Genomic DNA, 23192 nt, shown 5'->3' with positions numbered 1-23192 from the left:
CGATGAGAACCGAGCATCGATAGTTTTCTGTTTAAAATTAAGCTCAGCAGGCAATAACGAGCTGGTAGCCACGCGCAATTCTTGTGAGGCACATAGGCTTAGGCCAAAAGTGTGTGTGCATGTTGCAGTGAGTGCTTTATACTACATGTTATAGTTTATTTACTACTTATCTTATAGTACTTACTTCGAAGTCACATCGTATTTCAAGTTGAAATGGAAACTTTCATGGAATCAGAACGAAAGATTTCCAAGTCATTGTGAAAATTTGAATTGACGTTAGTATTATAGTAGAATATTATATATGCGCTTATTAACTTCTCAGTAGTAAGTGCATACTTAGACACACATGTATGTATATACAGAGTGTCGTGTTATTACTGTTCAGTAATTATCAAGCTTAAAACTTAGTGCGTTAACTATTATTATTATTGACTTCTGTCCACAGCTTTTATTAAAATACTACGATCATAATGTTTAATACTATAATACAGCTTTAATTACTATTACTCGAAACTCAAATTGAATCTGAAAAATATGTTACGAATTTATAATGATTACAATTTGTGACACTCGTAAAAAGATATTTTAGGCAAGAGTTACTTTTCTGTTGTAAATTGTTAATTCTATACTTTCTTTCCCCAGGTTGAATGGAGATTACTCTTTTAAAATATATATTTAGAAGATTCTTAGATTTGTAAAATTTCGGACGGAAACGAACCAAAATAAGTACAACAGTTACCGATAAATATTCCCGGAATAATAATTGCAATTATATGTGCCATCCTATAGACAAATCATTAAAATAAAATCTTGCAGGAGAGGTTCCAATCGACCTTTCTATCTGTTTCATATGTATATACAGCGTTGTTTTTCTTTATTATTATTTAATTTGTACTTTACAATTTGTCCAGCTGGACATTTTGTAAATTTTTTTAGCTTAATTACTAAATAACATTGGGTTGCCAACCCCCAGCGGGATACCATCTTCGAGTTTGACTATCTTATTTCTTTAGTGAGATCAGTGGAGTGTTTCCTTTTTAGTCTTCTTTCTATGAGAGATATACAGCGTGTCCATTTTATCTGGAAACATGTAAATGTAGTATCTAAATGGGTCTTAAAGGAAAGGACAAGTAATGATGTTTTGATTTAATAAATGATATTCGAAGCAACGAAATGATTACAATGCTGTTGTACGTCCTATTCTCACAGGCGGCTTTTGACTTCCCAATTCATACTCTTCCGCTTCCACACTCGCTCGCTCTCGCTTCTCAACTCACACTCTGCACACTCTGCACACTCTGCACATTCTGCACATTCTGCACACCTTTTGCATCCGTCCACTCCGGCATCTCAACTAACACTCTTCCTAACGTCTCTTTGCCTTTTTCCGTCCTTCGGAACAGGTATCCCGAAACGCCCGTGGTCAAGGTCACGCAAGTCCTTTCCACGAAAACTGTACACTTAAAAAGAGCCAACGGTACATTGATGATGAACGGTACTTTGTTTACGGTTCGGCCGATACCTTAGGTCTCTTGGCCCCGATACTACATTCGGCCATCCTGCAATAACATCTGCCCTCAGATGTGGTCTTCAGTTTCGCTATCGTCGGATGCGTCGTCTTCGGCGTTGAGGACCCAAGGCTTCATGAAGTCTGCGGTCGTCGATGTGTGCGCAGGCCCCTCATGCTCCCCTACTTTCTCCACCATGTACCGGTCATTCCGCATTGTTCGTGATACCCGGTACGGACCTAAAAATTTTCCTCCGAGTTTTAAACCTGGGCCAAATTGGGTTCTCTTAATGGCTACCAAATCTCCCCTTAGGTACTGCTTCGCACTCCTCCGTCTTTTGTTGAAATTCCTCCTGTTTTCTTCTTGCGTCGCAGCGATCTTCCTTTTTGGCGTCCTCGCGTAGCTCACGACGCTGTTCCTCGAATTTTGCAGCCCATTCTTCGTCGATTAATCTTCTGACCTGTGCATCTTACTTGATTTGCATTTCAACCCCGACAAGTAGCTGGAAAGGAGTGTTTCCCGTGCTTCTGCTTATGGTGGAATTTAAGTACCTCTGGACTTGGTCGACGTGCTTGTACCAATCATCAGGTTTAGGAGCAGCCAGTTTGGTTAATAATGGTATAAGTGTCCTGTTGACCCTCTCTGCCTGTCCATTACCCCTCGGAACCCCGTTTGACCCGCAACTCTATCTGATCCAAAAAATCAGTACCCAGCAGCAGGCTGTGTCTCTTCAATACCTTGTTTGAGACGACGTGCAACGTGACCGTGAATGCACACCCGTCAACCATCATTATCTTTGTAAATTCGCTCCAGGTCTCATTTCCCGTGGAACCCAAACCATCAAACCTAAGCTTACCATTTCCTAGCGGTGGTGATCCTAACCTCGCATACTCGTCTGATCGTATGAACGTGAGATCACTACCCGTATCTACCAACGATGTAAACCTACATCCATCTATCGTCACCTCCTTCATGTATCTCTTCTTCTCGGGTCTTGAAATGATGTAGGTCTTCTTCGGTTGTGCTGTACACCTTGACGCCATGTGTCCAAGTTCGTTGCACCTGAAACACCTCACACCTTTCTCTTTCTCCGGACACTGAAAACTTATATGATCGTCACCACCGCAATTGAAGCACCTTTTGGGATCACTGCTCGTTTGTCTCGACTGATTCCGCATTGCTGATCGTTCTGCTTTATCGTCCTTACGTTCCCCAAATTTTGTTTTCGCCTTCATGTCTCTTTTCATCGCTTCATACTGCTTGAAGCGTTCCTTCAACTGCTGCATATTCCTGGCCCCGTATAGTATAGCTTTATTTGTGATTCCATCGGGAATACCTTGGATAATATAGTCGATTACCGACTGTGTATCGACTCTTCCTTGTCCCGCAAGCTCACGCATACTATACATATATTGAAGCAGACTCTCATCTGCTCTTTTCGTTCTACGCGCTAACTCCTGATGTACCTGCCGGTCACTCACTACGTCTTCGAATTCATCTACCAGCGCCATTTTAAACTTCGCCCAGGACTTCATGCATCGTTCCTGGCGTACGAAAGCCTGAGCAGGGCCTGTGAGAAGCTTCCTCGCGAAAACCACCATGTGGATGTCCGACCAACCTCCGTCATTTCCTCGAAATCTCTTATCCACTGAGTTATATTCGGTAGGTCATCTCCGCTAAATTTTTTAAACGAGTCTTCCACGTCTTCAAACGTTAACACTGTGCACTTACGCTCGTTATGCCTTCGACGTCTTTCCACTGGAGTCACCCGAACTCCGCCGTCTTGACTATTGAGATCGTGATTCCCTGGACCGTTGCCGTCTAAACGGTCCCCAATTACGCCCATCTCATTGTCGTCGTCGTCTTCTAAATCATCGTTGTCATCGTCGTCTTCTTCTCGTGCACCGTGTTCCCGCTCTAAACGTACCGCAGCCAGCAATCGCGCTACCAGCTCGCGTTTTCTACCCGCTAATCTCAGCCGTCGTCTTCTCAGTTCGTCTTTTAACTCCGGTATTTGCATCTGAGCCACCTGCTCGTCAGTCAAAACTGCTTCTCCTGCATTGTAGTCACTCATTGTTCTGAAATATCACTTTCACTTGTCACTTAGCGCTCTAGATCCCGGCTCGAGCCCCCAAAATTTATATAGTATCTAAATGGGTCTTAGAGGAAAGGACAAGTAATGATGTTTTGATTTAATAAATGATATTCGAAGCAACGAAATAATTACAATGCTGTTGTACGTCCTATTCTCACAGGCGGCTTTCGACTTCCCAATTCATACTCTTCCGCTTCCACACTCGCTCGCTCTCGCTTCTCAACTCACACTCTGCACACTCTGCACACTCTGCACACCTTTTGCATCCGTCCACTCCGGCATCTCAACTAACACTCTTCCTAACGTCTCTTTGCCTTTTTCCGTCCTTCGGAACAGGTATCCCGAAACGCCCGTGGTCAAGGTCACGCAAGTCCTTTCCACGAAAACTGTACACTTAAAAAGAGCCAACGGTACATTGATGATGAACGGTACTTTGTTTACGGTTCGGCCGATACCTTAGGCCTCTTGGCCCCGATACTACATAAATATCTCGAAAGTTATGTATGATACAACATTATTTTACCTTGCAATGGTCTTGAAAAGCTGCGATGGTTGTGGTTATATTTTTAAATGGGAACTATATCTTTTTTATTTCATATTTTTGTGGCCGATATCAAAACATTTTCGAAACCTTACTTATTTATAATTTTATATAAATTGTAAAAATAAAAATATATATATTGTACAATGAATACCGAAAATACGAAAGAGAATTAAATGCCGCACCAGTGCTATTACTCATAATAAAAAAATCATGTATTATTGTTCCTTTATTCCGACGCGACATAGTGAAGAACAATAGCCTGCCGCATAATATGGGTTGATAAAACAATTACAAGAGTAATAGGAATATGTAACAACATGTTCGTGATCGAGCAAAAGATTTGTTAATGTCACGTAAATCATTGAAGTATCAAAGAAACGTGAATTATTATGAATTTATAAATCAAATGTTATAGTTACAATATATTGTCATATTTGACAAATGAAAACGCACGATTTATAAGGCAAAAATGTACCGTACAAGTTGATCGGAACTTCTTTGTTTAATTTAAAAGATATTAAAAAATTTATTTATTTCGAGTCTGTATTTTATAAGCCAATTCGCTAAATGAGTTATTTATAACAGAAAATTACAAAGAGTCGTATTATTGCGTCTCTCGCATTGCCTTGGTTGGTTGTTTGGTTACCGCACGATGTCTCGTGTGATTTAAGAATAAAAAAATCGAAATAGGTCTTAGAATGCAAGACCAATGCAAGATGATGTTCTCAAAAGACATAAGAAACTGGATTTTGATTAGCTACTTGCCAAATACGTTTCGATATAAAATTGTTTCAAGATTTCCAATACCCGTACAAATTTTGTTATTTATCGGAAAAGATAGGTAAGTTGCTAATTGGTATGCTGGCGTTAACGAAAAATCAATTTGAGAAAGAGAAAATCGCAAGTACAGAAGTTCGACTGAATAGAGTTGAAGTAGCTTAGGCCCCCGGTATACGATAGGATACAACAATTCCCGAGTTTATGCTGCCAAACAGGAGTTCTGAACACATGGCGAGTACATAGTTGCTTGGTCGAATGTTTGAACTCTTTGTGTCATTAAAATATATATTGTTTATATACCGTATATATCTACTGTCATAAAGCCGAAATTTATGCACGATTTAATGGCGAACAAACGCATGTACATTACGTCCATGTAATTGTGTATTGCACATTATACATACAGGCGTGTTCACAAATTATAAATACCACCACAGATAATAAAGTAGGATGAATAACATTTTCACGTATTTTTCTTTTATTTTTCCTTCATTAGTCGTACAAAGAGACGTACAATTTCGTAGGAATAAACATTGATACGAGTAGGTAAATCGTACTCAGTGCTCAGAGCTATTACGTGTAATAACCATAGGGAAGAAGTATCTCATGAGCTATCATTGAGAAAATATTACGTTTGTCCAAGTTCTCCGCCAACTAGAAATAACAAGAAAATTTTATTTGCCTTGACTCGGCCTTATTTGGAAGCATTGAACCGCGATATCTTTCGTGTTCGACAAAGTGAAGAAGGGCTGAAGGGAAAGCGGAAGGTATTGCGCGGTGCAAACTTTGCTAATTTCTTGAAACTCTGAAACTTCCTTTGGTTACACGATACTCTTAATTCACTTCTGCGAGTTTAAACATTCTCTCGCATTTAGCCGCAGTACGACGTAGGAATTCAATAAACAAGTTACACGCTGCTTTCTCCTTTGATTTCGAATTTCCTTTCAATCGCGTGGATTAATTAAGGCCGTGCACAGGAAATTAATTAAGGACTGACATTCGGTCGGTCTGCCAGACGTGCATACTATTTTAAACCAAAAAGTTTCTTCCTATGCATTTTATAAATGTTTCATTGCCGCGTTCGAAGTTCGCGGCATCGCAATCGTTTATACTGCGCTGTACTATACGTACAATGAGCCAACGTTTCCACAATTTTTATAGTGAATTTTTTATGTCCATTATTGAAATGACAATTGTTTAAAACCGGAACAAACAACAGATAAATATTAAGAATATTTCAAAAGTTAGAAACGTGGATTATTTGAAGGATCCAATCGTATTATAGAAATTGTTAAATCATAGTTTAAATTGCACCGTTCATACAGTACGTCTACGTAATATCGTACATCAAATGATTATAGGCAAGATGCAAGGCGTCTATTTTCAGGAGTCTGCCATGCGTTTTATTTTCTTAATTTTATCGATCGACCACCTCTAATTACGTAGTTGATAGATTCAAGAGGTTCTGCTCTTAACCGAGCAATCTCGAAAGTCTCTTCGAGCAGGCCCGATTTCTACGTTTCTTACCGATTAATTGGCTCGAATCAAGTTCAGATCTAATAAAGATACGAAACTTAATTCTGCTGGTATAAGTAGCAATACATATTAAACGTAAAAAGAAACATAAATAAATTCCATTCTCTTGCTGAAAAGAAATGGTAAACCTATTACTCGCCAAGGATTTTATCTTCGTCAAACTTCCCTAACGAGACTTTCACGTGGAATTGCAATATCGTATCGCATGATATATTAATATCTTTTCAAGAAATAAATATTTGTCGTTGATAACGTATCAAGGAAAATGTCACCTGGCGTAACTCGGGCATGAAACGGGAATTATTTTTGACAACTTGGTTGTGTGGGAAAAGTTAGGGCGAGGCTTTTGCTCAACATACCATTTAGTACAGTTGGAGTTATTTACGAGTTAACCTTGTATTTACCAACCGGCCAGCAATTGCAGAAACTCTTATTTTCCGCGTATCTACGAACCGTCCACTCAACTACAGCCAAGCTTCTGTTTAACCGTAGCCCGACCGTTTTTACAGAAAATCGTGCAATGATCTGTTTGCAAAGTCTTTTCGAAATACTTAACTACAAGCAATATCGAACTACACGTGTGTTATCATGCGACGTTTAAATAAAATTTTTAAATTTTTATTTGGTAATTACTTTACTTGTATTAGTCGATTAATTATCAATAATTCCCATCATACGTGAGATATTTTTCTATACAAAGTCGTCTGAAATCGTTCAAACAAACTTAATACTGAAATAAAATAAATGATGAATATGATAATAAATGATGAATAAAATAATGAATTCTGCAAAATTGTTTTTAACCAATGTCAATGTTTTGGAATATTTAAAAATTCAAATTGATAAAAATTTAACTTCAAAGATTTTTGTCGTTCAGTTATCGATAATAGCATTACTTTCTGGAATTATTAACCACCTTTCCGCGTTCATCCAATCTTCCTGTCTACAGCAGTATGAAAAACATTCGCAAATACACGGAAAATATTCTGAATGCAGGATAAGCTATTGGGTTGGCAACTAAGTGATGGCGGATTTTGTCTTTAGATGGTATTGACAAAATCCGCAATCACTTAGTTGCCAACCCAATATATAGTATGTGTAAAAGTAAAAACTTTTGAAGCTCGTACGTGTCAATTCGTATCAAATCGTATGAAACGCATTTGATTTATGGTCTTCACAGTTATTCTCAATTCGCGCACCATCGGACTTTTCCATTTGTTCGATCGCCCGATTTTCCGATTGGGAAACGTGAAAGAATTTCTGTCGTCGCGCGTACAACCGTTCAACGCATCCTCACTGTGCACTTCTTTTCCATTTAAGCATTCTAAGACAGACTACTCACAGGCGCTAAAGAGAGAAAGCTTGAACGAGCGATTACTTTCTTCCGTCGATTGTTCTTTTCTTTTAACTCTTTCATTCCCAGTTCCATTTCTCATCTGGTCAGTCTTGCTTCTTCTTACTCGTTCCATCTTGCTTTTTTCCTTTTTCTTCCTACTTTTCATCGTCTACCTGCAGCTTCTACCAAATCGTTCTCTTCTTATGAAGCTAATACCTCGACTGTTAAAATCCATTAAGCATATTATATCTTAATACATATATACATACTGCTGACCTACTGACGCACACAACTAAATTCGTTGCGCTACTTATTGCTGAACCGCGGATTTTTACGTGTTCATGCGAGATTTGAAAGTGGAAAATTACACAGTATCCATACAATACGAAAGAATATATAAAATATTCGAAGCGTAATGCCTTTTATAATATCTTGCTTGGTAAAACAATTCTCTACCGAGATCCCATTTTTTTTTAATTACATTTAAATCAAAAATACGCAGTTAAATACTTGAATATAAATCGACGTACTTATCGAACTCAGTAAGAATGCGTATAAGTGAATTTACACGCGTACGAGCCGAAGTTGTATTTTAATTCGATATTAATTTCAATAACCCGCTTCCATTCTGAAAATTACAAATTACCACGATATGAAACGTATAAAAAGAAAGGGATATGTGTTTAACGAATTAGTATAACTTTCAATGTGCCTAGTATAGTTTTCGCAAACTTTAAAAGGATACGAATACATCCTTTCGTTGTAAGGATTGCTATTTTATCGTTAAGTATATGTCAATGCTTACATTAGCAAAGGATTAGTGCAGCAAAGTGCGTTATTATATTGCCGTAATAAATAAATATTTCTATTAAACAATCTTATTGTATGTCGACACTGAAAATGAATTTTTACCGAGATATCTCTAATAAATACGATATTTTGTTGACAATTTTTAGTGCATTAGCAAAATCGAGTGATTTTTCGTCTCACGAATGGATACACTAATTGATGCAAGTCTAATTAATCCGTCTTATATCCGATTTGTAATCAGCACTAAACAAACATAGATAAACAAACATTTGATCCTATAGCACATCGAAGTATCAACAAACGGAATTATCATAAGAGGTTTATCGATCGGATTTAATTACTCGATTGGCCGAATAGGATGAGTTCCTTACGGTAGCTCACTGCTGGCTTTACTTTCGTTGTGTTCCACGAAAACCAAGGGAAACTTCGAGCTTTGACGGGGACCTGTTGCAAACTAGAGACGGCTAGTTGGTGAGACGCGTATATATGTTGCACGAATACCATAGCCGACCATGCTATAACGCTCTACTGATTCTAAAATATTCCAAAACCATACTCCTCTTATCATGACATCATCACGATGTTATGTACCTATGCTATTTGAGTTTCCCATTTGAGATTAGTAAGGCCATGTTAATCGATTTCTTGTAAAATTAAGAAAATTATTTTTGAAGATTTATCGTATGTCTAATAATTATGTGCATGTGTAAGCGTATGACCTCTAACGAAATTACCTAAAATATTTTCGCTACTTCAATGACACCTTGAAAAGTAACTGGAATTTAAGAAAAGTTAGACAAGAAAAGTTAAGGTTTATAATACAGTGCACGGAATAATTAATTATTCTTTTTTAAGCGTGCGATGTTATACTAATCATATTTTTTATTAAACCATATTGTACCAGAAACTGAATAATAAATTGAATGATGTATAATAGCACAATATGATTCATTACGAAATTTAGGTTTTGTGTTAAAGCGATTTCAACGATAGCTACGTTCGCTAAATATTGAAAGACACTGCTCATTAATGGTCTTCGGAAATAACTGAAACGTATATGTAGCATCTTTATCGAAAACATTGCAAGAATTTTTAAATTTGCAAAATTTTACAGAAAAATTGCAGATTAAAAAAGCTGCATACAATTGATTATTTGGCAAGAAAAGTTACTCCGAGATATTAAAGTTTTTAATATATCGTATATCGAAAGAAATTAGCTTTAACAATAAAAACTTATGTGATTGAGTCCTTTGTTTAAAAATATCAATTAAGAGCAAAAGTGTTTTTTCTATTTTCCGTATTTCACGAAATATTCTAAAAAATATATTTCCAATCCATAGGTTTGAGGGCTGTTTTTATCTCTTCAATATGAACGATAGTCGATAAAAAAATACGTGTCAAATATTTTTTCATGAACTACCTTCCATATAAACGTTATCAAAATAGACATGTATGACTTTGATATTTTCTCTTGTTACAGGAACGATATTTTATTTTAAGATCAATTGTTGATAAATTTTTGTTCGCACAATTTTGGTTTTGTGTAAGCAAACTTTGTAGCAAATGTAATAACTCTTCCTCGTACACATATGTATAAAATTGCGATTTTTATCCGTATTTTTCGTTGCACTCTATCATTTACACACACGAAATGCGAAAATGGATAATAAATAAACGTATCCAAATTTGCTTATATCGTTCTATTTGCTGTTCGAAGAAACGAAATTTTATAACCAATTTGTTGTTGGTTATTACCACGATACGAATTAAATAGGTTCGTTACTAGTGACCTGAAGACTTTTACAATCATCTTTAAAAAAATAAGTGACAAATTATATCGTTCGAGTGTTATCGTGCACAAAGTGCACAGTTGAGTGCATTATTTCGTTAATTATTTCATAATCGTAGCCTTGTCATTAGTACAATTATTTAATTATACTTACTAAATTATACATACGTGTTTGAATTACGAAAAAGTGTTGATAACACAATTAATCCTATGGCTTGGTGTAGAAAATGTCATATTTTTTGCAAAACTGAGTTAAACCCGATATTGAGTTTGTAAACAATTTTATTTGGTATATAAAGAACGACAATTTTAAATTCTGCATAGAAACGACTGTAATGTTATTTGTATATGCAAATGTCGAAACTTTTTATAAAATAAACTTCCTAAGAAAAATATTGAAGTCGATATAAAAAAAGGGAACACAAGTGGCACAAGCTTTTATTCTCACGTTTTGTAGTAGAAATGAAATTCGAAACGGCAGAAATTTCTATGTCAAAAATTATTTGACGGCGAATTTTTTAACATATCTTTAAACGTTAATTTCTCGACTTTGTAAATACTGACATTGATACTTCTTACAAAAAATCATAAAAGATTACAAAAACAAGTTGCTTTGATTTGTAAGCAGTTTACACGTATATCGTATAGTTTATGCTGTATAATTTTGTAATCGTTCTAAACGTTACTTCGTATCAAATAGCAAGGGAATTTACGTTATAAATGTAAATGTAGTAGCTTGTTACTTCATATAACAAACTAGTACATCCGCATAGCTGATCCTTCCAATTGCTGTTTAACAGAAATCTCAATTTGGAATACATTACCTTAACATTGGTTTGATATCCAAGACCAATCCGCGTTTCGAACTTCTCTGGATCTGGTTACTTCAACCTTGATCTTGCAGTGTTGAAACAAAATCCTCTTTGAAGTCAGCTTGCTCCATCAATGTTTGAAGCAATCTGAATATCGAGACTGAGTACTTCACCCTTGTTAACCAAAAGAATTTCCCGATGAAGACTTTGAAGATCCAGTTCGTTCCGATGAGCCGAACCATTTCCTCTTATAAAAATCCTCTTCTGTCTAAGGAGAAAATGTAACGTTAGTGGCTCTAATAACAGGTAATATGTGCACAGGAACACAGAGATAGGGTTAGCTACAACACGGAATTTGCTCCATTTACACGATAAGATTTGACTTTTATTGAATCGTTAATTACGTGCTTTCGTCATTTGAAATTTTAGATTTCTGATATTGGAAACGGTAGATAATAAGAAGTTAGTTGAAACCTAATAAGCAAACCGTTCGATTGATCACCGAATTATCTGAAATGTGAAACTCTATAAAATTCGCTCTCATTTTCAAGAATCCTGATCGTGTTAGAAATCTTGCCAACAGCGATAAACGTGGCACAAAGTTCGATAAAAATCAATAACTGTCATTTCGTAAATGTATTTTAGAGGGAAAAAATGTTGGATATAGATGTTTGAACCAAAGAGTTCTTTTCTAGATAATTGACAGCATTTACAGACTTTATCAAATATAGAATAGTAGATAATGATTGTCATTTTCTGTATAATTATTTAATTTCTTTTATTAAATTTTTTATTACAGAGAAGAATAGAAAGTAAGATAGAGTTTCCTTCGTTATCTTGCTTCTATTCTTTCCTTACATTTTACTTCATCCGAATAAAAGGGTACGAAACGTACAAAAGTACTTAATATTAATGTAACGAAACTATTTATTTTTCTTACAAATTACAACTTCGTTTGCTATTTTCATTATTTTGCTGAACAGCAAAAGATTGACCTAAACAATGGGAATGAACGAGATAATAAATTTCTACATAAATTTCATACGACGAAAGTATTATATTCCAGCAAGACTAAGATGTAAAGCATATAACAAAATTAATGGATGAAGCGAGCTTACAAATAAGAAATTTTCTCTATTGGAATGGCTAGCTCAAAGTCTTCATCTAAACCTAATCGAAATGTATGGCCTATTGGAAAAGGAAGTACAAGGACACCGGCAGTATGATATAACATTGGACTAGAAATAATCCATAGTCTGATAAGAAAATGTATCAAAGAGACTAAAAGCAGTAGTAGACAAGAAATTATTACAGTGCAAAATATAATAATTCCGTACATCTTTTTATCCGTGTATACGTATATATGATAAATTATCCACTTTACATACAAATAGACTTATAGACATATAGACACATACATATTTTAATATCGATCTATCGTCGTTATTTAAGTTTCTGCTCATCATCATATGTGGATTGTGCTGTTGACCTTTGTGGTATATATTATATGGTTGCTGGATTATTCATATGGGTAGACTTATTCCGAAACATTAATCCTTTCCACTTGAAAATCTTTTAGAGTAGATTTTGTTATCCCCCTGTGGATTTCTTTAAGCAACGAGATTTAATGTTGGCCCACGACTTTTTAAATAAAGTGTTATAAGGTCTTCTGGGACGTCCAGGATTCTTGTATACGACTTTTACGAAGCTGCTGGCCAGTCGTTATTATTTTTTAACGATAACTATATTGCGCATCGCTTGATTTTCCCTAGAGAGATAGTAATCCGCGTGTAAGCTTGTCGTATCAAAAGGATCTTTTATTTCATTCTTTTATAGAAATTTAAAGGGAGCCATGTAATTTGAGGTTCTAAAACCATATAAAGATAGACAGTTTCTTGTCAATAACGTGTTCCGTTTCTTAGTTATGCTAAATGAAAATGACGCAAGTTGTAATTCCACTGAATTTGGAGAATTAAAATATAGATTGATTAAAATTTTGTTTAAAGAATTTATAAATGGGAACATATTTTGCTGATAATTAATTGCCTGCACCGTTCTCGTAAAGTTAAATTCTTTCTCTTGGAACAGACAGGGACATCTTTATCGCTTGAAATATTCTTGAGGCGCTGCAATAGGAGGAAGAAAGAAAGATGAATGAACGAAGGGAAAGTTTTGAGTCCATCCAGTAGAGTCATCAACAAAAGCTTCCTAGCTGACCTATGCTTTAGATACCGAGACAGTCGAGGCTAGATCGAAAGACGTATTTGTATGAACGGAATAGTTAGGTTAGAACTTTCAAGAATTCTGTTTGTACGGATCCCTTTGGTAGCAAGTGTAATAGGACAAGTTTAATGTTCCAACTAAAATTTTGTATTCCATCATAGACTGCAAGTATGCCGAAGAAACGATTAATCACCGAGCATCGCACGAGATATACCGTGCTCAACGACTTGTCCTAATAATTTTTATTTATATCAAAGAATTCGTATTTCACATTTAATATTACACAGTTGCTTTCACCATTTCGAATGTCTTAATTTCATTTATTCGATATCGTTTGGTCTGGTTCTGCGTTTCAATCCTTTAAAAAAATGTTCGCTCGCATTCTCATTGGTATGTCCAACGCATTTAAGAACAATATTCTTAAAAAAAAAATTATACGTTAATTAATATATGGAAAAGAATAGAAAAATCTCGTAGAATGCAATAGATGACAATTCATAGGTTTGTTTGAATACGAAAATATCTCATAATGTTTGTCAATACACCGAAATAATACAACAAATTTCAAACTACGATAAGTCATAAACTAGTACTTTTAAGGTATAAGTATCTTAATAATTTTATCGAAAGTGTGAAAATCTACGTCGCGGTTAATGCAATCAAAGTATGAAGTTCCACTTTTAAAAGACAGGTGCAGCTGCACTCTTTAGATGTACCGAAGCATAAAATTACATAAAATTAAATCCAGGAGACTTCATTCTATACCGTTTTATTTTCCGTTATGACGGTTCCTTTTCCATTTTTATTTTGAAGATACAGTTTAACCCAGTTATGTAGGACACCCTGTAACTGTCCTACTTTAGGTTCAACACTTCCTCGTTGATTTACCAGATTCTTAATCTTCCTTTAAACCTCTTTTTAAAGAGTCCAATTAAATCTCCATTCGAAAAATGTGAATACGTGTGCTTGGACAGCTTCATTTAAAGTACAATTCTGTCCATTAATTTTCATCCAATCTAACGAATTTGCATCTAAAAAATCTACAATGGCTGGCGAAAATATTCCTACATTTGTCGACATCATTTATTAACGTCTGACGTGTGTTATTCGAAATATTTTGAAATTTCATCAGTACCGTAATGACAGCTAACTATCATGACTATATTAGTAAAATTGTCAACGACTAAAAATGTACAAAAGTTATGAAATATTTAGTACATGTACTAAATATTTTTTGCAGAGATCACAAAAGTATTGAAACAGGCAATCATCCACACTATTAATAAGTCTCAGTATTCAGTGGAATTATCTTTAATACCTTTTATATACTTGAAGTAACTATTGCCACAATATACTACTTTTTTTTATTAAATATAAGAATGCAGCAAATATCTTGCAACTTCTACGTATATTTTCAGATTAGATTGAAATTTTGTCAATATAATCTTTGTATTTGATAATGAAACGATGAAACTTTTTTTATATAACACGCATCAGTAGTTCTGCAAGTCACTGTATATTTGCAGCAAATCTATTAAGAAAAGCAGCCCGATATAATACGAGAAGTCTCGAAATAAAATTTTCAACATCTTCTTGCATAGATTCAGTAGATTTAACAGATAAATTATTTTCAGAATTTAATCCCAATTCCACTTTTGTTAAGTAACTGGTGATTTAAATTTTAAAATGGCTTTGAAATTTCGTTGGAATAATAGATATTGATAGCATTAGAATAACAATGCATAATAATATTATTAGCATTCGATCATCTAAAATAATCAGTTTAACTGATTAATTTACATTTTATTGGACTTTATATCTCTTAAACCGTTTTCATCAAAGGCGCCACATTTCTGTATCTAAACCGCAGTGCAGTGATCTTGCGAACGAACAGTGTTCTTGCGTGTAACATTGCCATTTGGTACACCGATGAAACGTCTATCAAACTATTTGGGATCGAAAGTGAGTTATTTGAATTAAATCTGCTAAATGCGGAGATTCTCGTGTTTTATATTTGCGCGAAAAATGTCGTTTACATTTACGTATGCACCACGCACGAAGTAGCGCGAAAGAAACGCGATAATGTTTCTTCTTATGTATTGTAGTTAACCTCTTGTAAAGAGTCGATCTGTACGTGTTACGTGTTTCTCCGAGGTCGATAAATTTTCTATTTACGTAATTATATTAAATAAAGTTAGAGCTTCGCTACGTGCGAAGAATCACAAGTCCAAACCCACAATAAAACCCATTACTTAGACTGCAATATCTTCACTCACAACTATCGAACACTTAACGAGTCTTGGAGCTCGTGGCTTCAGACGCACCGATTTCCTTTTCCTTTTTACTTACAAACCGCTTCGTGTTGAAATGTTTTGTCCTCGAGATTGCTATTCTCGTTGCACTCAACGAAGATCTTACGACACGGTGATTGATTCGTTCTGATGAATATCCATTATTTGTCACGGTTCTTCCTTGGTACGTTACCCTCAAGGTCGGAGCGATAGTTACCAGCCGTGCCTTAGGTAAATGGAAGTTTGACTATACAGAATTTCCTCCGGTTTACATTTGCCAAACACGGTGCCTGATGACCCATTACAATGGTCTTGGTTTCTTGGAAACTTCGAGTTTATGTCAGTTGTTCGGGTCATTGAGAATGGTTAGCGAAGAAGCTGAACTAAACTAAATGACCAGATCCGTCGCCTAGTCGCAAACTCTCTAAAATGCAAATACCTTAGATTTCGTTTTTTTCGAACAAGTTTCGTCGATATTCTCAACCGTGTCAGAGCCATGCATGCTAACATCTGAATTGTACAGGGAATTATACAGAGTGAGTCAAGTAAATTGGGTCGAACTACAACTCTGTTCCGATTACAGGTAGAAAGAAATTGTAGAGGAAAATTTTGCATTGCCAATTAAGCTCGATCGTCGTTCTTTAAAAGCGACGCGATTGCAATGTGCAATTACATCGATGCAAGATTTTCCTCTTGGGAATGTACAGTCCCAAATCTCGAAGACTACAACACGATCCAAACACATAATGTGACCCAATTCGGTTGACAGTTTTATTGTGATCAGGATCACCTTTGGCTTTCGTGTCGTCGAATCGATTTCGTAGCACCACGATTGAACCGCATGAATTTTCCCTTCTTCGAGCCGTAAACCTCAAGTTAACCAAACTGGAACGATTCTTTCACGACCGGTTGAACGCCGAATTAATCTGTGGCAATTTGTTCGAATGCGGAGAATGAGGGAATAGACGTTACGTTAGTTCCAAGCGATGTACTAATTTATATGATTGACTACGGCCAACTGCTGTCCAAGTACGAACTCAAATGAAAGTTTCTGCCAAATCTTTTTTTTGTTTTTTGACCGATTACCGTTAAAGAGATTAATTCGAATTGATAAGTTTTGCTTCGACTTCCTAGGTTCATGATACGGATTCTTAATCATTGCTTTCGAAAAACGTCTTGGATCTATTATTGCCTAGTCTTTTTGCTTACGAAACTGGAGATTGAGAAATTACTTTACAACAGTGAAACCACACGTCTACGGGTCAGATGAGTAACCAGACCCTCGCCTTTATATGGCCCTCAATGATAGTGATATATCATAAACTCGTAACTCGGTATACTGGCGATCAGTCGGTGTGCAGTTGGTCAAAGATTAAATGACCTGTACAAGAAGATAAAATAGCGACTGATTTGTCAATTACGTAAACGTGTACGTTTGGTTATTTAGTATAAAGGTAGGAACACGTACGAACGTTTAAATTCTTCGAATAGAAGTTTCATAAGGTTTGTTTTAATAACAGTTTGTAAAGGTACCTCACACGAGGTCTTCATAGTTTGCAAGCACGTCTCTACTCTATAGTATAGTTTTAAACGACTTTGTATAGTTTAGCTTGGAGCAAAGTTATTTTCGTATCTCACCACGAGCTTGGTCCTTCGAGAAGGTTTTTTTGTAATCAGCACACCGTCGTTCAAAACTCTGCAATGCTTAAAAATTTCTGCGCGATAGTTACGATAGTTACGACTCGATAGTAGGATCAAACGATTCGAAGTGATTTTGGATTTAACAGACCTAAACATTTGTATTTTGGGAATTTTTCGAACGCAGTCCCAAAAAATGTTACTTTTATTGAAGGAAGCGTATTGTATTACTTTAATTAGCATACTTGCAGAACATTGCGAACATCCTTCCTCAACGTATCTTAGCTGGAGACAAAGTGGACGATATAGAGATAAACGTGAGGTTTTGGATGACTTTTAACAAAATTGTAAGATTTTCTTCTATGTGTTGCTCCTAAACACGCGTTTCAAATTGATCTTTCGAAAATATCGACTTTATGATATTTACGATATCTGAGAACGAAAGTTTTAAAGTTGCGAATATATTGCCGTACACGGTCGCAGGCAATGTGATAGTATTCGTGTTCAAAAATAACTTTCTGTCTCTTAGAACATATCGTGAATTTACTAAAGAAAATATGCACATATTTTGTAGATACTACAATATGGAATAGAACAGATTTATTGCTAATAGTAACAAGAGTCGAATAAAAGATGGCATATACAAGGATAATGTGCATGTAAAGAAAAGGGTAATTAATTTCTTTCCTTTTCTTTTGACCTCTACTAGTGATGAAGTGTCTACATTTTACAATAACAATTTAAATTTCACGTGAATATCCATGGTATGCGTTGTTAGTTAAAAAATAAAAAAACCTGTTTTCAAACATTCGAGTAATTTTAGAGAAGAGATTTTCATGACCTATACTTTTAGTCTATTTATCACCGAATAATATTTGTTATATATCACTCAAATTTCTTCAATGATGTTTTAATCATTACGAGAAAACATTATGAGTGAGATGCATTTCACATTTCAATAAATAAATAGACAAATTCTCTACAAGAAATAATTCTAAAAACGAATGTGACATAACGCACGTCATTTTTCAATAGCAAATTACAAACGATAAGGACGCACACTGTGTACGTTGCTAAACAATTAAAAAGCTTATTTTGGACATGTTAGACTTTTCTCTGTAATGTACGTAGAAACAAGCTACAAAGAAGCAAACGTATAATGTGTGCAATGTACATAAAGATTAAACGAGTACCAGATTTAAAAATAACTCATTTCGTTTGAGAAAATGTAGACTTTGTAGAATACGTGGATTTTACTATCGGTCTTGGATATTCGTATTTTAGAGTAATCAATCTCTCATGAATTTAGAGGCATAATAATACGTATTAATGAGCGTTGATAAAATTTAATTAGTACGTGATAATATTTTCTACTTTGAAGTTACGATTCGATGTTATCTTACGAAAGTGTAAAACACTGTAAGATCTTAAATTTAATCGTTCAATCTCAAATGCGTACTTAGCTACACGCCGATATGGTTACGGCTGTATATGGTTCTGATAGCCTTCACGCTGAGAAAAGACAAATTAATGAAACTGTCGAACCTCGATCGAGGACAGATTCCTCCACTGAGATACGAAAAATACGGGACTACGCGACCTTCACTCATCTCTAGTTTAAATTTAACGTATACGTTCGATAAATGTTGAGAAAAGAAGATTTTTCTGGAATCTAATATATAATATATTTATACGTTCGAAAATGTAACTCGAGGCCAAGAGAATTCTTCTTCGTGAATAGAATGTCTTCAAAATTTTAGCAATATCATTTCTATAAATAATGGAAGGTTGATATAATAAGCGAGAGACCATTATAGGAATCCTGAAGAAACTATAATTAAATAATTTCGATAGACCTTGTCAGTTTTAATAAATATCGCTTTTCTTGTAAGATACCTATAACGACTTTATGCAATACGCAGTAGAAATAGTAGAATATTCTCAGGTGTTATGGCCCACGCCATTACAAGCTCTGTTTAGATCAATACTAACTAAATAGTCCATACAGGATAACCCGTAATTCAACGGAGTTAGATAGACTCTGTGACTCAAAATAATACTAAAATCAGGACTAAGAAAATTGCGTTGAAAACTTTGCATGTAGAGTAATTTCTCCTATTCCTACGTATTCAACGATTAAATTCACCATCTTCAAACTCGATTTTCTCATAAGCAATTTTATTATCCTTGACTCTTGTCCTACTTCGAGCCACAGAATTTGCCTGACTCCATTTGCACCATGGATTATCAACTAGCCTGCATTCCATTTCAGGAAAATCTTTTCTACACATATTGGTACTCGATTTAATGGTCTTTCTCCAATCTGTAACATGTATATGGTATGTGCGTGTGTCGTTAATTTGATCATATCAGTAATACATGTACGTATTGTTGAGAATTGTGGATCTTAATTGCCGAAATAAAAGTAAAGGAACACTAAGGTTACACTTAGAATTCATATTAAGATAGTTTTAGATTTATTTAATAAACGATTTCCAGGATCTTCGTCGATATACATTTGCACGCGTCTCAGCACTTTCTTTGTCTCACCATCTTTCATACCACACTGCCAACGGAACAGTTACATTCATCTGTTTTTCGAGACGCTGCGCACACATATATTTCCAACACTCATATTCACAAACATGTGTCACTACTACGCGGCCAATCTAGCACACAAAATTATACATATCTCAATACGTATCAGAATAGTAATTGGTATTGGGGCACAGAAAGTAATAAAATTCCTTGTACGTTGCACTCCAGCGTTGATGATTAGACTGTCAAGGAAAAGTCAGGTTTTCGTTCAGTGACAGTTCAGTGGCATCAAGGAAATTAGAGTTTCTCATACTGGCTAGTTATATATGCGAAAAGACGAAAACACAGGATCCGCATCTCGACCATTTACTCCCTAGCGGAACAGTACGCGCTAGGTCAGAAAAGGCTATTTGCCATGCTTGTTGCTCTTTCTCTCTCGCTTTCTTTCTTCACCCTCTTTCCTTATCTAGACAGAGGAAAAATCAACATCCAACTTGGATCATCCAGCTTGACGACTGCTGAATCTGTATCCTCTTCACCACCTTCGTCTCTTACCTGTCCACGAGTTCTTCACCCACTTCACCACACATGAGCTTTTCGTTCACTGGGTTCGCTACTTCTTGACTTTCGAGTTGCGGTATTCTTACGTCTGACGATTCTTAAGCGAAAGCGTTAAATGGAAATCCAAATTATTATTTAATACTGTTGTCCTTTGTAATTTGAAAAATCGGGTTTGTTCATTAGATTTAAATATCTTACGAATCTATAGCTAAAGGGAGTTTGGAATTCTAGAAAAAGTAGGAAAACGCCATGTGTTTCGAAAGATTCTTAACCGATTTCTTTGTATTCCACATAGATTTGTCGTAACTAGATCGTTGTACGTCTTCCACGTAGAACTTTGTGTTCCAAAATGTATGCTTCGTTGAAAGTATAAAACTGGGCAGCACTGTTACTAGCATCCGGATTTACATTATTCGTACATCAAGTTATACTTAGTAATGACATGTTAGTACTTTGTTATAGAATATTATGCATATTAAAATCGAAGTAGTAAAAATTATTATATATTATATAGTACTAATATTGCATTGGTATCGTGCATAGATAAATATTAAATAAACTACGATATGACATAATGTGTTGAAATATTCTCGCATAAGTAATTAACTGAGAAATATTTCTTCGTATTAAACATTTGTAAAAGGTTAAATTTTCGTAATACTAGCCGAATTGCGACACATGTTCCCTTACGACTACGTTTAATCAAATATTACTGTTTCGCTGTAAAATGTCGTTCCAGTAACGAGTTTGATTGGAAAGTGACAGACGAAAACAATAATTTCAAAAGTGTGAAGAATACGGATTTCTAGAGTTTAATGTTTCCCGTTATGGCAAACAATTGCCAAGATTCTGATAATAAAGCGACTTCAAATTCAACTTGACTCGGTTCAAACGGATTACGCGAAGAATGGATCTGTCGTTACATTCGCGTCCCAGATGCATTCTTCCTTTTTCTGTCGCCAACTTGCATAGATGCAGCAACAATTTATTGAAATTAAATTCAATGGAAACGCGCGCGTGTTGCTTCCGGGTGGCAACACCTTACGAATATGTGCCATTGCTTGCACGTGTTATCGCACAATTAGTCAACGATACACGCATTCGTAACGCGATGTAAGAGGAGAAAAAGAGAGCAGAAAAGAGAATGAAAAGGAAGGAAGAATATGTGCGAGGCCTGTTGGTGGACATAAGGCTTCTTCAACAGGGATAATGCAGGTCAGGTCAGCGGATTATTTGTATGAAAGCAAGGATTCCGGAAGCGAGGACTTTCGAGAAATTGTGTTTTGGTATACGTCCCTCTGATGGCGAGTGTGGAAGGGCTGCCACAATCTCGGTGTTCTTACAGTCTGGCCTAGAAACGCTTCTATTCATGTGCACACATAAAAACTCGTGAATAGCAACTATAGACAACCTTTTGTCTGCTGCATCGGACCCGCGAGATCCCGATAACGATCTTCTCTAATACGGAAAGTTTTCTTGTAATCTCGCGTTCGGATTAACAATTACCGTAAGCAAACTCGGGTATTTCTAAACAAAAGATGAAATACGTGAAATTTGTGATCGCCTCTGCTTGCCTTCGTTCTACGTACAAAACATTCTGTACGTAGATTGTCGTTACGCGATTTTTCATCGTTGCGAATCACAGCACCGATTTTAGGTTATTTGGTAGTCACACCAAGTAATTGAATAAGCAAGAGGGTATTACAATGTCGTCAGGGTATATCTTATGTCTTATAGAAGCAAAGTGTCTCGTGTTTCCTCCGCCAAGCGGTGGTAGAATATTTCATGAATAAGAATGAAAAACAAATATCATATAACGACATTATCGAGAAGATATAGCAAAAATTATAAAATAACAACGGATTGATTTCTCGTTTGCTAAAAAATGTGAGTCTAGCAGGGCAAGTTCTTTGATCCCTAAAACGAAGCTGAGGGTTTTAAAAGGGAAAATTTTCGAGGGAAGACTTAATACGTTCCGAGTATTAACTTACAACATTTACTTTAACGAAACAAACTTTACAAAATTTAGTAAGTTAGTAGATAAGTTTAAAATATCATAAATATTGATTATGAATTTGGAATCATATCTTCGTTCTATGTAATATTCGGGTAATGCTTTAAAATTTACAAAATTTATTTTTTACATTTTAACGGATAAAAAACCAGTCCGCCATTATTTCACAATTTTGCTATGGCTTTAAACAGAAAGTATTTGTATCACGTTTTTTTTTATTTTCATTCGTAAAATATGCTCATACATTTTGTAAATTTTATCTCAATTTTTAACTAATTCTTTTGTCAATTCAGCGTTATAACATTGCTTTTATATTTTTATTTTAACGACATTAGTAATAATCCCAAATTATTGTCAAGTTAAATTATTCTTCTGTACGTATAATAATTCAGAATAGACTTGCATCATACTATGTTGAAACTTATTATAACCAAGAAAATCTTGATACGTTCATAATAAAAATATCTTGTAAAAAGTACAAGATATAAAAATTTCTATTAACATGATCGCTTTATCAAGCGACTAAAATTACCATTTTGTTAACATAAAATGATAAGATGATTCCACAAGATCGAGGAGAGTGCAAATTCTATTAGAATAAGTAAAACTTATATAAAAAGTAAAAAATGTTTACATCGTTTAATGAAATATGTAATCATGAAATCACTTTCTTAAATATTGAGTGTTAAAATATTTGAATATCGAATTTTCATCGTT

At 35.3% G+C, this 23192-nt stretch overlaps 1 protein-coding gene and 1 long non-coding RNA gene across 2 annotated transcripts in view; one reads left to right on the top strand and one right to left on the bottom strand.

The window, feature by feature from the left end:
* LOC126928720 (lachesin-like) overlaps positions 1–23192 on the top strand; it is a 96601-nt gene that overhangs the window by 28257 nt on the left and 45152 nt on the right. The window lies entirely within an intron of this gene.
* LOC126928734 (uncharacterized) lies at positions 834–9069 on the bottom strand. Its single transcript, XR_007716917.1, has 3 exons — positions 8981–9069; positions 7806–7981; positions 834–1080 (listed from the first exon to the last, which is right to left on the bottom strand). It is a non-coding gene; the product is annotated as an uncharacterized LOC126928734 (long non-coding RNA).

Source organism: Bombus affinis, chromosome 2, assembly GCF_024516045.1.
Source record: "Bombus affinis isolate iyBomAffi1 chromosome 2, iyBomAffi1.2, whole genome shotgun sequence".
In the NCBI taxonomy this organism is placed as follows: Eukaryota; Metazoa; Arthropoda; class Insecta; order Hymenoptera; family Apidae; genus Bombus; species Bombus affinis.
Note: the sequence above shows the minus strand (reverse complement) of the source record. Positions and strands in the feature narration are given on the sequence as shown.